The sequence below is a fragment of the Bos indicus genome, chromosome 18, assembly GCF_029378745.1.
Source record: "Bos indicus isolate NIAB-ARS_2022 breed Sahiwal x Tharparkar chromosome 18, NIAB-ARS_B.indTharparkar_mat_pri_1.0, whole genome shotgun sequence".
NCBI classification, from domain to species: Eukaryota; Metazoa; Chordata; class Mammalia; order Artiodactyla; family Bovidae; genus Bos; species Bos indicus.
Window position 1 is genome coordinate 49,348,177 of NC_091777.1, and position 12,023 is coordinate 49,360,199.

The following is a 12,023-nucleotide window of genomic DNA, read 5'->3' on the forward strand; positions in this document are numbered from 1 at the left end:
ACTAGGGACAGAACCCGCACCCTGGGCAGTGGAAGTAGGGAGTCTCAACCCCTGGACGGCCAGGGAATTCCCTCCTTGCACTTTCTTGAGCACCAAGCTCTCTCTCACTGTCGGCTCCCAGCCCTGTGCACTGGCTCTTCAGCCTGTGAGTGCCCTCCCTCCGCTCATTCGGGGCTGCATCTGCTCAGCCTCAGGGCTCGGCCTTCCCCGACAATCCCAGCTAAAGGGTCACAGTCACACTCTGTCTCATCCTGTTTTACTTCATGTCCAACTCTTAGCATTCTGCTATTCGCTCTTCGACTGATCGATTACCCTGTTCACTGTCAGTTTGCCTCGCTGGGCTGGGGGCGATCTGTGAGGGTGGAAACCAAGGCCATCTTGTTCATTCATGGGTCCCTTACCTCCACCAATTCCTCCCAGACCCCTTCTCAGGCTGAGTCGGGGCCCTGCCCAGTCTGGACTGTCACTGTCTGGGGGTGGGTCTGTCTCCCCCACTGGACTGTCAACCCCATGAGGGCGATGCTCAGGGCTCACTCCAGCGCAGCCCAGCACTAGATAAATTCTTGAGGTTAATAAATACTTGTGCCTTAATGAAGGCTGCCACGTGTCAGGCTCCAGCCAGGCAATGCCAGGGACAGAGATGAAGCAGCCCAGTAAGATCCTTTGGGAGCCCGAGGGCCGGCAGGGAAATGTGGTTACACAATACGGATGACAAGCAGCAAGAGAACGCCGCAGAGGGAGGCACCAAGCCCATCGAGTGACCAGTGGGGCAGTCACTCATTGCACGCTGTGACCAAAGACTGAGTTGATGTCCGTGTAGGTCTGGCACGTTCCGTTGGCCTGGCACTGACCACCAGGCAGAAACCGGGTTCGAATCTCCGTTCTGCCACGTCCTGTGGGGTGTGGAATCGCCAGCCCTCTCTGAACCTCTATTTCTTCACCTGTAACAAAAGGGTGATTGTACTTTGTGGGGTGTCCTTGGGATTAAATGAGGTTGAAAGCCTTGATGTTGTCCCTGACTCCTCTTTTTCTCTCATCCCAGGTTTAATTAGGTAGTAAACACTGTTGGCTTTTTTTTCTGACTGATCAACATGTGGGATCTTAGTTCCCCGAGCAGGGATTGAACCCGCACACCCCCACGTTGGAAGCATGGCATCTTCACCATTGGACCACCAGGGAAATCCCCTGGCTTTGACTTAAAATCTATCTAGAATTCGTTTTTTCCCTCCCACCTACAAGACTCCCACCCTTGTCCTGTCACCTTGCCCCCCTGGTCTCCCCCGCTTCCCCACCCCCACCGTCCCCACTCCATAGTCTGTTCCCTACATACATTCCTATGGTCACTGGAGTTGGGGAGCCAGAGCTCTCCCCATAGCCCACCTCAATCAGCTTACTGCCTTCACCTCCCTGTGCTCATCTCCCACCACTTGCCCCTTGCCACTCTGCTCCAGCCCCGTGCGTGTATGCATGCTAAGTCCCTTCAGTCGTGTCTGACTCTGCAACGCTATGGGCCATAGCCCTCCAGACTCTTCTGTCCATGGGATTCTCTGGCAAGAATACTAGAGTGGGTTGCCATGCCCTCCTCCAGGGGATCTTGCTGACCCAGGGATCAAACCCGTATCCCTTCTGTCTCCTGAAGTGGCAGGCGAGTTCTTTATCACTAGCGCCGCCTGGGAGGCTGGCCTCAAATAGATCAGGTCACCCTCTCACATTTGCTCGGCTTGTTCCTCTCCCTGGGAGGCTGCCCCCAGGGATCTGCCTGGCTCCATCCCTGCCCTCCTTCAGGTCTCTTCTCTAATCTCACCCTTTTGGTCCCTCTTGGACCGCCTTGTCAAAACCAGCATCCTCAGCCCCCTCCTCCCATCCCCTTTCCCTGCTTTCTTTTCTTTCTTTTTTGGCCACACCATGCAACTTGCAAGATCTCAGTTCCCTGACTAGGAACTGAACCCAGGCCATAGCAGTGAAAACCTGAAATCCTAACCACTAGGCCAGCAGAGAACTCTCCCTACTTTATTTTCCTTCAGAGCACTCGGACACTGACCTATATGGATAGATGTTTAATCATTTATTCTTTTTTTTAATATCTGTTTATCTATTTTTCTGTTCTGGGTCTTAGTTGTGGTATGTGTATCTAGTTCCCTGACCAGGAATCAAACCCAGGCCTCCTGCATTGGGAGAGCAGTCTTAGCCAGATCACCAAGTAAGTCCCTAACCATTTATTCTTTACCTCCTCCTTCAGAATGTGAGCTTCCAGGGTGCAGGGTTTTCTGCTGGTTCTGTCTACCCCTGCAGCCCCAGCACGTGATTCACAGTAGTTGCTCAACAAACATTGGTTGAAGGAAGGAAGGAAGGCAGGAAAAATACAGGTAAATTTCAATCAAGGCACCTGATGCTGAGGGAGCAGGTGAATGACAGAAATGATAGTGATTTCGGTGAATCAGATAAAGTTGCTCAGCCCTAGGGGCTGCCACGGCTGGGTACGTAGGACATAAGGCATGCACGGCTCATTGCAACACTGTGACATGTGACCCACACAGGAAGTGACAGGTTGCAAGCCGGAGACCCTGAGGCTTCAAGCCTTGCAAAGCTTGAGCAAGGCTCAAGTTACACAGATGCCTGCCTGGCAGGTGGGGGCAGGGAGGGAGGTGTAGGGAGGTTGAATGGGAAGGGGGCTGTGAGTGCTCCCAAAAAGGACATCAGGGCCTGGAAAGCTCCTGGGATGTCTGGTTGTGGCGGGGGGGGGGCACTATGGAGAGATTAGAAGGAGGAAGCTGCAGGTCTCTAGATTCAGTCATTGACAAATATTTTAATTAATAAAGTCCTGCATTGCTTAAATCAGCCAGACATGGTTTCTGTGGATTGCAAGAACCATGTGAGACTTCTCTGGTGGTTCAATAGTAAGGACTCCACACTTTCAATGCAGAGGGCGGGAGTTCAGTCCCTGGGCAGGAAAGTTCCACATGCCACATGGCATAGCCAAAAAAACAAGAACAAAAACAAAAAATAACTATGCACCTACTATGATCACATGCTGGAGACATGGTGGTGGCCCTTGTGAAGCCTGACTTCTACTGGAGGGAGGGGTGTAGAGAAGAAATCATGAAAACCAAAGTGGCATCACAGGACAGTTCCAGATGGTGATCAGCACTGTGAAGAAAATACACTGAAATTAACATGTGGGAATGGAAAGAGTGCTTTCGATGTGGTATCCAGGGAAGGCCTCTCTGAAGAGGTGACATTTGAGCCAGAGGACAGGGAGTCGGTCAAAGTAAAGACCTGGAAGAGTGATCCAGGCAGAGGGCCCAGCAGGTGCAAAGGCCCTGAGGCAGGACTGAACCTGTGTGTTTGAGAAACAGCCACGAGTTTTTTAATAATTAAATGTATTTATTTTTAATTGGAGGATAATTGTTCTACAATATCGTGTTAGTTTCTGCCAAACATCAACATGAATCAGCCATAGGTCTCCTCCCATCACGATGAGTTTTGACAGATGTGTATTCCCGTGAAACCACCATCAAAATCAAGAATCAGAACATTTCTGCACCCCAAAGCGTCCCCCATAACTGCAGTTAATGCTTCCCTGTCTCTCTCAGCTTCAGGCAGCAACTCATCTGCTCTTTGTCACTATAGATTTGCTTTTCCTGGAATGCTCTGAGTGGAACTGTACACAGTTGGCTACAGTCCTGCATCCTTCAACTCAACCAACCACGGATGGAAAATATCCAGAAAAAAAATTCCAGAAAGTTCCAAAAAGCAAACCTCGAATTTGCTGGATCCTGGCAGCTATTTCCATAGCATTTACAACTATTTACATAGTATTTACACTGTATTAGTTACTACAAGTAATCCAGGGATGATTTAAAGTAAAACATACCAGGGGACTACCCTAGTGGTCCAGTGGCTAAGACTCCACTCTCCCAATGCAGGAGGCCCAGCTTCAAACCCTGGTTGGGGGACTAGATCCCATATGCCACAACCAAGACGCAATACAGCCTAAATATAGTTTCCCAGATGGCTCAGTGGTAAAGAATCCCCCAGCAATGCAGGAGACATAGTTTCGATCCCTGGGTCAGGAAGATGCCCTGGAGGAGGAAATGGCAAGCCACTCCAGTATTCTTGCCTGGGAAATCCCATGGACAGAGGAGCCTGGTGGGCCTCAGTCCACAGGGTCATGCTGCTGCTGCTACTAAGTTGCTTCAGTCGTGTCCGACTCTTCGGCCCCATAGATGGCAGCCCACCAGGCTCCGCTATCCCTGGGATTCTCCAGTCAAGAACACTGGAGTGGGTTACCATTTCTTTGTCCAATGCATGAAAGTGAAAAGTGAAAGTGAAGTTGCTCAGTTGCGTCTGACTCTTCGAGAGCTCATGGACTGCAGCCTACCAGGCTCCTCCATCCATGGGATTTTCCAGGCAAGAGGACTGGAGTGGGTTGCCATTGCCTTCTCCCCATAGGGTCATAAAGAGTTCTAAATAGAATTTTTAAAATAAGGTATACATACAGGAGAGTGTATGTAGGTTATAATGCGAATACTACACTGCTTTATACAAGGGACTTGAACATCTGTGGGGATCCCCAGGGGTCCTGGAATCAATCCTCCATGGGTCTGGAGAGAGGACTGTAGTATCTTTTGAGGCTGGCTGTTTTCACCCAGACTAATACATTTGCAGTTCGTCCAAGCCGTCCTCCTTATCACGAATTCCTTCCTTTTCGTTGCTGAACCACCCAGTACATCTATGTTCTATGGAATGAATGTACTGCAGCGTGTTTATCTGTTTACCAGTTGATGGATGTTTGGGATTGTTCCCAGTTCAGGGTGATGATGAAAACAGCTCTGAACATTCCTGCACAAGTCATTGTTCGAATACATGTTTTCACTTCTTTTGATAAACACCTAGAGTTGGGTCATGGGGACCTGTGTCTTTTGCCATCTTTCATGGCTGTCTAGGTGCAACCTGTGACATATTTTGAGTTCTACTCAGCATCTTATTTTATGTTTATTATTTAATTGTTCATGGGTTTATTTTCTCTCTCTCAAGCATTTGTTCTCTGAAAAAGAAAAAACATGGTTAGGAGCCTAGATCCTGCAGCCAGGCTGCCTGTGTGACTTTGGAGAAGTTACTTAACCTCTCTGTGCTTCACTTTGCACACTTGTAGAAAGAAAATAGCAATAGTGCATAGGGCTGTTGTGGGGATTAAATGAAGTAGTATATGTGAAGGGCTTAGCACAGGGCCCCTGGTAGCTCAGAGGTTAAAGTGTCTGCCTGGAATGCAGGAGATCCGGATTCGATCCCTGGGTCAGGAAGATCCCCTGGAGAAGGAAATGGCAACCCACTCCAGTACTCTTGCCTGGAGAATCCCATGGAGGGAGAAGCCTGGTAGGCTATAGTCCATGGAGTCGCAAAGAGTTGGAGCCTGGTAGGCTACAGTCCATGGGGTCCCAAAGAGTTGGACACGACTGAGTGACTTCACTTTCACTTTCTTTAGCACAGGGCCAGCTACACAGATAATTCTCCATACGTGTTTTCAGTTATCATTATGCTTGGCACGCAGAAGGCAATGAATGTATTTATTGAATGAATTTGAGCCGTCTTTAAGAGCATCAGCTTTGAAGTCAGACTTCCTGTCTAAAATTCCACCAAAGCTGCTTACAAGTGAGGGGACTTTGTCCCACTTCCTACCCTACCTCCATGTCTCAGTTTCCTAAGTCTGTTAACAGGGGCTAAGGATCCCATCCTACAGATATGTGGTGAGGTTTAGAGAAGATGATAAAGAGTCTACAGGGCATCTGGCATAGCAAGCAGTGAAAAAAAACTAAAGCAACTTAAATGTGCAAGAATAGGGGAATTGTTCAGTACAGATCAACAATTAACAAACAATAGTGAGGGACTTCCCTGGTGGTTTAATCGCTAAGAATCTGAGCTCCCAATGCAGGGGACTCAGGTTCAATCCTTGGCCAAGGAACTAGATCGCCCATGCCACAACTGAGAGTTCACAGGCTCTAAGATTTTGTTGTTGCTAAGTCACTTCAGTCGTGTCTGACTCTGTGCGACCCCATAGACAGCAGCCCACCAGGCTCCCCTGTCCCTGGGATTCTCCAGGCAAGAACACTGAAGTGGGTTGCCATTTCCTTCTCCAATGCATGAAAGTGAAAAGTGAAAGTGAAGTCGTTCAGTCGTGTCCGACCCTCAGCGACCCCATGGACTGCAGCCCACCAGGCTCCTCCGCCCATGGGATTTTCCAGGCAAGAGTACTGGAGTAGGGTGCCATCGCCTTCTCCGGCATCCCACACGCAGGTGCAGTCAAATACATAAATAAATATTGTTAAAATGGTGATTAAAAAATTCCTTTTTTAACCTCAGTGAAAGTTGCTCAGTCATGCCTGACTCTTTGCGACCCCGTGGACTATACAGTCCATGGAATTTTCCAGGCCAGAATGCAGGAGTGGATAGCCATTCCCTTCTCCAGGGGATCGTCCCAACCCAGGGATTAAACCCAGGTCTCCCGCATTGAAGGCAGATTCTTTACCAGCTGAGCCACAAGGGAAGCCCAGTAAGACTGGAGTGGGTAGCCTATCCCTTCTCCAGGGGATCTTCCCGACTCAAAAATTGAGCCGGGGTCTTCTGCATAGCAGGTGGATTCTTTACCAGCTGAGCTACCAGGGAAGCAGCACGGCTTTCAACCTCATGGCTTGTGGTATCTTAGTTCCCCAACCAGGGATTGAACCTGCACCCTTGTCAGTGAAAGCACGGAGTCCTAATGACTCCACGGCCAGGGAATTCCCCCCAAATTCTTTTTAAAATAACACTGGAGATGAATATCTTCACCTATACTCCTTTGTGTATATATTTTCCTTTAATAATTCCTAGAATTAAAATTGCTGTTTGTCGTTGTGTAGTCACTAAGTTGTGTCTGACTCTTTTGTGACCCTGTGGACTGTAGCCTACCAGGCTCCTCTGTCCATGGGATTCTCCTGGCAAGAACACTGGAGTGGGTAGCCATTTCTTTCTCCAGGGGATCTTCCTGACCCAGGGACTGAACCTGTCTCCTGCATTAGCAGGCAGGTTCTTTACCACTTGTTAAGCCTCTGGATGAATATTGTCAAAACCTGTCCAGGATTATAGTCCTACATGTGGGATATAAGAGTGGTTGTTATCTTATATTCTCATCAGCACTGATTATAATATAAATAAATATTTTTGTGAGAGACCAAAAAAGATCTTTTGTTAAGAGTCTGATATCCATTTTATTAATTTATTGTTCACCAATTCTGTTTTTCCTTATTGTCTGTATTTTCAAATTTTTGTTCACATTCTTTGCTTACTTTTCTGTTGTATACTCACCTTTCTTATTGATTTGTAAATGCTCTTTACATATAAAGGGCAGAAAGCTTTGTTTGCCATCTATATCTTGTCACTGATCTTTTTTTCTCTGATGTACTGAAATTTATCACTTTTATGAGGCCAAATCCGCTTCACTCTTCTCATCTGTTTTGATGTATTGGAGGGTCACGTCCTCACTAACCCCTCCAGGAAGTCCTGTACTGGAAGCTCTTTGGGATCAGATTCCCCTTCTGAGGGCACTGAAGTAGGGGAACCTAATTGCCCATCCTGGGGAAACCCTTGGGGTAGATCAGCCACTGGGCTTGTTCCAGGGCTCTGTTTGCTAATGAGACCCCCAGCTAAGTTGTAAGAGGGCTTCCCCACATATGGGTTCTAGAACCTGACAGTCTTCAGTGTGGGCAGGCCATTAAAGAGGCAAAGGCTAGATAACTGAACAACTGAATCAGTTTGCTGTAAACCTGAAACTCACACAACATTGTAAACCAACTATGCTGTGCTCTTCTGTTCTTAGTTGCTCAGTTGTGTCCGACTCTCTGCAACCCCGTGGACTGTAGCCCGCCAGACTCCTCTGTCCATGTGGATTCTCCAGGCAAGAATACTAGAGTGGGTTGCTGTGTCCTCCTCCAGGGGATCTTCCCAACCCAGGGATCGAACCTAGGTTTCCTGCATGGCAGGTGGATTCTTTACCATCTAACCACCAGGGAAGCCCAAACCAACTGTAGTCCATTACAAAATAAATTTTTTTAAAAAAGGCAAGGGTTGCACCTGGCCATCCTCCCATCACTGTGACCTGAATAAAGTGCCATCATCTCAGCTTCTAGACTCGGTTTGTTTGTTTTTTTTTTTGCTTGCAGGATCTTAGTTCCTCAACCAGGGATTAGATCGAACTTGGGCCCCGTGCACTAGAAGCATAGAGTCCTAACCACTGAATCGCCAGGGAATTTCCAATACTTGGTATTTTAAACATGGAGACCCAGTAAGGCATAAAGATTTCAAAAGAGCAGAAGAACAAGAATGTTTAATGCTGGTGAGGATACTTAAAGAGGGTATTCCCTCTGAGTGCTGGTGGAAGTGTGAATTGGTTGGAAAACTCAACCTTCAAAAAAACTAAGATCATGGCATCCAGTCCCACAGCTTCATGAAAAATAGATGAGGAAACAATGGAAACAGTGACAGACTTTACTTCCTTGTGTTCCAAAATCACTGTGGACGGTGACTGCAGCCATAAATTAAAAGATGCTTGCTCCTTGGAAGAAAAGCTATGGCAAAGCTAGACAGTGTATTAAAAAGTAGAAATATCACTTTGCCGACTTGCATAGTCAAGATTCGCATAGTCAAAGCTATAATTTTTCCAGTAGTTATGTACAGAAGTGAGAGTTGGACCGTAAAGAAGGCTGAGCACCAAAGAATTCAGTTCAGTTGCTTAGTCATGCGACCCCATGGACTGCAGTGCGCCAGGCTTCCCTGTCTATCACCAACTCCCGGAGGTTGCTCAAACTCAGGTCCATTGAGTAGGTGATGCCATCCAACCATCTCATCCTCTGTCGTCCCCTTCTCCTCCTGCCTTCAATCTTTTCCAGCATCAGGGTCTTTTTCAATGGGTCAGTTGGCCAAAGTATTGGAGTTTCAGTGTCAGCATCAGTCCTTCCAATGAATATTCAGGACTGATCTCCTTCAGAATGGACTGGTTGGATCTCCTTGCAGTCCAAGGAACTCTCAAGAGTCTTCTCCAACACCACAGTTCAGAAGCATCAGTTCGTCGGTGCTCAGCTTTCTTTATAGTCTAACTCACATCCATATGTGACTACTAGAAAAACCATAGCTTTGACTACATGGACTTTTTTTGGCAAAGTAATGTCTCTGCTTTTTAATATGCTGTCTGGATTGGTCATATCTTTTCTCCCAAGTAGCAAGTGTTTTTTTAATTTCATGGCTGCAATCACCATCTGCAGTGATTCTGGGGCTCCCAAAAATAAAGTCTCTCACTGTTTCCATTGTTTCCTTATCTATTTGCCATGAAGTGATGGGACTGGATGCCATGATCTGTTTTTTGTATATTGTTTTAAGCCAACTTTTTCACTCTCCTCTTTCACTTTCATCAAGAGGCCAAAGATTTGATGCTTTCCAATTGTGTGTTGGAGATGACTCTTGAGAATCCCTTGGATAGCAAGGAGATCAAACCAGTCAGTCCTAATGGAAATCAGTCCTGAATATTCATTGGAAGGACTGATGTTGAAGCTGAAGCTCCAGTACTTTGGCCACCTGATGTGAAGAACCAACTCATTGAAAAAGACCCTGATGCTGGGAAAGATTGAAGGCAGGAGGAGAAGGGGACGACAGAGGATGAGATGGTTGGATGGCATTACCGACTCAATGGACATGAAGCTGAGCAAACTCTGGGAGGTGGCGAAGGACAGGGAAGCCTGGCACGCTGTAGTCCATGGGGTCACAAAGAATCGGACACGGCTGAGGGACTGAACTGAACCAAACTACAGCACAACTTGCAACGTGTGTCCCTGGCCATACGGAGGCAGCAGAGGGCAGTTAGCGAGAGCCTTGCCTGGGAGTTAAAGCTGGAGATGAGCCTGGTGTGTGATTTTGAGCAAATGAAGTTACTTCTCTAAGCCTCAGTTTCCTCCTCTGCAAAGCAGGGATAATCACAGTCCCTGCTGTTTAAATTACACAGCTTAGCACAGTGCATGGTGCATAGAAATGTTTGAGGCATGGGAACTGCTGCTATTATTATATCTTAAAGATGTACATTTCCTTTGACCCAGCAGTTGCATTTGTGTTGATCTATTCAAAGGAAATAATTACAGATGTGTACAAATATTCAGCTACTTGAACTTGGGGGGGTTATTTATAATAGCAAAATATTTATCACAGTTTAAATGTTCAACGAGTGGTTCAAACGAATTAGAGTTCATTGACAGAATGGCATCTTATGCAGCCATTAAAACAAATGTTCTTGAAGAATATTTAATGACATGGAAAGATACTAGTGGTATTTATAGTCTTGTTTTAAAAAGATACAAAATTATTTATAAATGTGTTTCTGATTCTGTTTTATTTTTTATTTTATCTTTTTTTTTTTTTTCTGATTCTGTTTTAAAAGGGAGGTGAATGTACAGGGCTTCCCAGGTGGTTCAATGGTAAAGAATCCACCTGCCAATGTAGGAGATGCAGGAGACAAGGGTTTGATCCCTGAGTCTGGAAGATCCCCTGGAGAAGGAAATGGCAACCCACTCACTCCAGTATTCTTGCCTGAAGAATCCCATGGACAAAGGAGCCTGGCAGGCTACAGTCCATAGGGTCGCAGAGTTGGACGTGACTGAGCACGAACACTGAAAGTACAGAGAAAAAAAAGGAATTATGCATCACTCATTCACTGTTTTTGCAGATATTAATTAAATGCCTACTCTGTAAGACACTGTGCTGGGGCAAGGGATATGCACTAAACATTTAAGAGTACTTCTGCAAAGGTGGATTTACAACTCATCCAACCATCCATTCAGCCAATGGGCATGCACAGTGAACAAAACAAAACTCCATGCTCTCACGGAGAGACATGCCAGCAAGGCAGATGACCAAAACCCGATAACTACGACTAGCTAATTCTGTGTATTAGATAGTATGGTAGAGGGTGATCTGAGCAACAGAAAATAAAACCAGACAAGGTAAAGAGTTTAGGAGCATGAGAGGGGTGTTTGTTGCATTAGTCAGGGTGGGCTGGAACAGTTCTCCTGTTAAGGTGACATTTGAGTAAACCTTGAAGGAGAGAAGGGAGGAAGAAGCCATGAGGGTACCTGTGTTAAGTGTTAATGTGTTAGTCGCTCAGTCCTGTCCAACTCTTTGCAACCCCAAAAAGTGTAGCCTGCCAGGCTCCTTGCTGCTGCTAAGTCACTTCAGTCGTGTCCGACTCTGTGTGACCCCATAGACAGCAGCCCATCAGGCTCCTCTGTCCCTGGGATTCTCCAGGCAAGAACACTGAAGTGGGTTGCCATTTCCTTTTCCAATGCATAAAAGTGAAAAGTGAAAGTGAAGTCGTTCAGTCATGCCCGACTCCTAGTGACCCCATGGACTGGAGCCCACCAGGCTCCTTAGTCCATGGAATTCTCCAGGAAAGAATACTGGAGTGGGTTGCCATTTCCTCCTCCCAGGGATCTTCCTGACCCAGGGATCGAACCCAGGTCTCCTTCATTGCAGGCAGATTCTTTACTGTCTCAGCCACCAGGCGATCCCAAATGAATATGGGATCTTCCCAATCCAGGGATCAAACCTATGTCTCTCACGTCTTCTGCGCTGGCAGGAAGGTTCTTTACCATCGATGCCACCTGGGAAGCCCCATCTGCACTGAGTGCTTACTAAATTCCAGGTACCAGCAAACACTTTGCATGCATTATCAGATTTATTTTCCCCATTTTGAAATGAAGGGTACCTGGGGGAAGTCTATTCCAGAAAAAAGGAATAATCAATGTAATGACCTTGAAGTGGGAGAGCACCTGAGTTTTTTGTGGGGAGGGGGAAGAGCAAACCCATTGACTGGGCTTCCCTGGTGGCTCAGACGACAAAGAAACTGCCTGCACTGCCCGAGACCCGGGTTCGATCGCTGGTTTGGGAAGATCCCCTGGAGAAGGGACTGGCAACCCACTCCATTATTCTTGCCTGGAGAATTCCATCGA

General features: G+C 46.9%; 1 non-coding gene across 1 annotated transcript; it reads right to left on the minus strand.

Annotated features, from left to right (window-relative positions):
* Positions 1–1,105: 1,105 nt before the first annotated feature.
* On the minus strand, positions 1,106–1,179 carry TRNAG-UCC (transfer RNA glycine (anticodon UCC)). Its single transcript has one exon. It is a non-coding gene; the product is annotated as a tRNA-Gly (tRNA).
* Between the last annotated feature and the right edge of the window lie 10,844 nt (positions 1,180–12,023).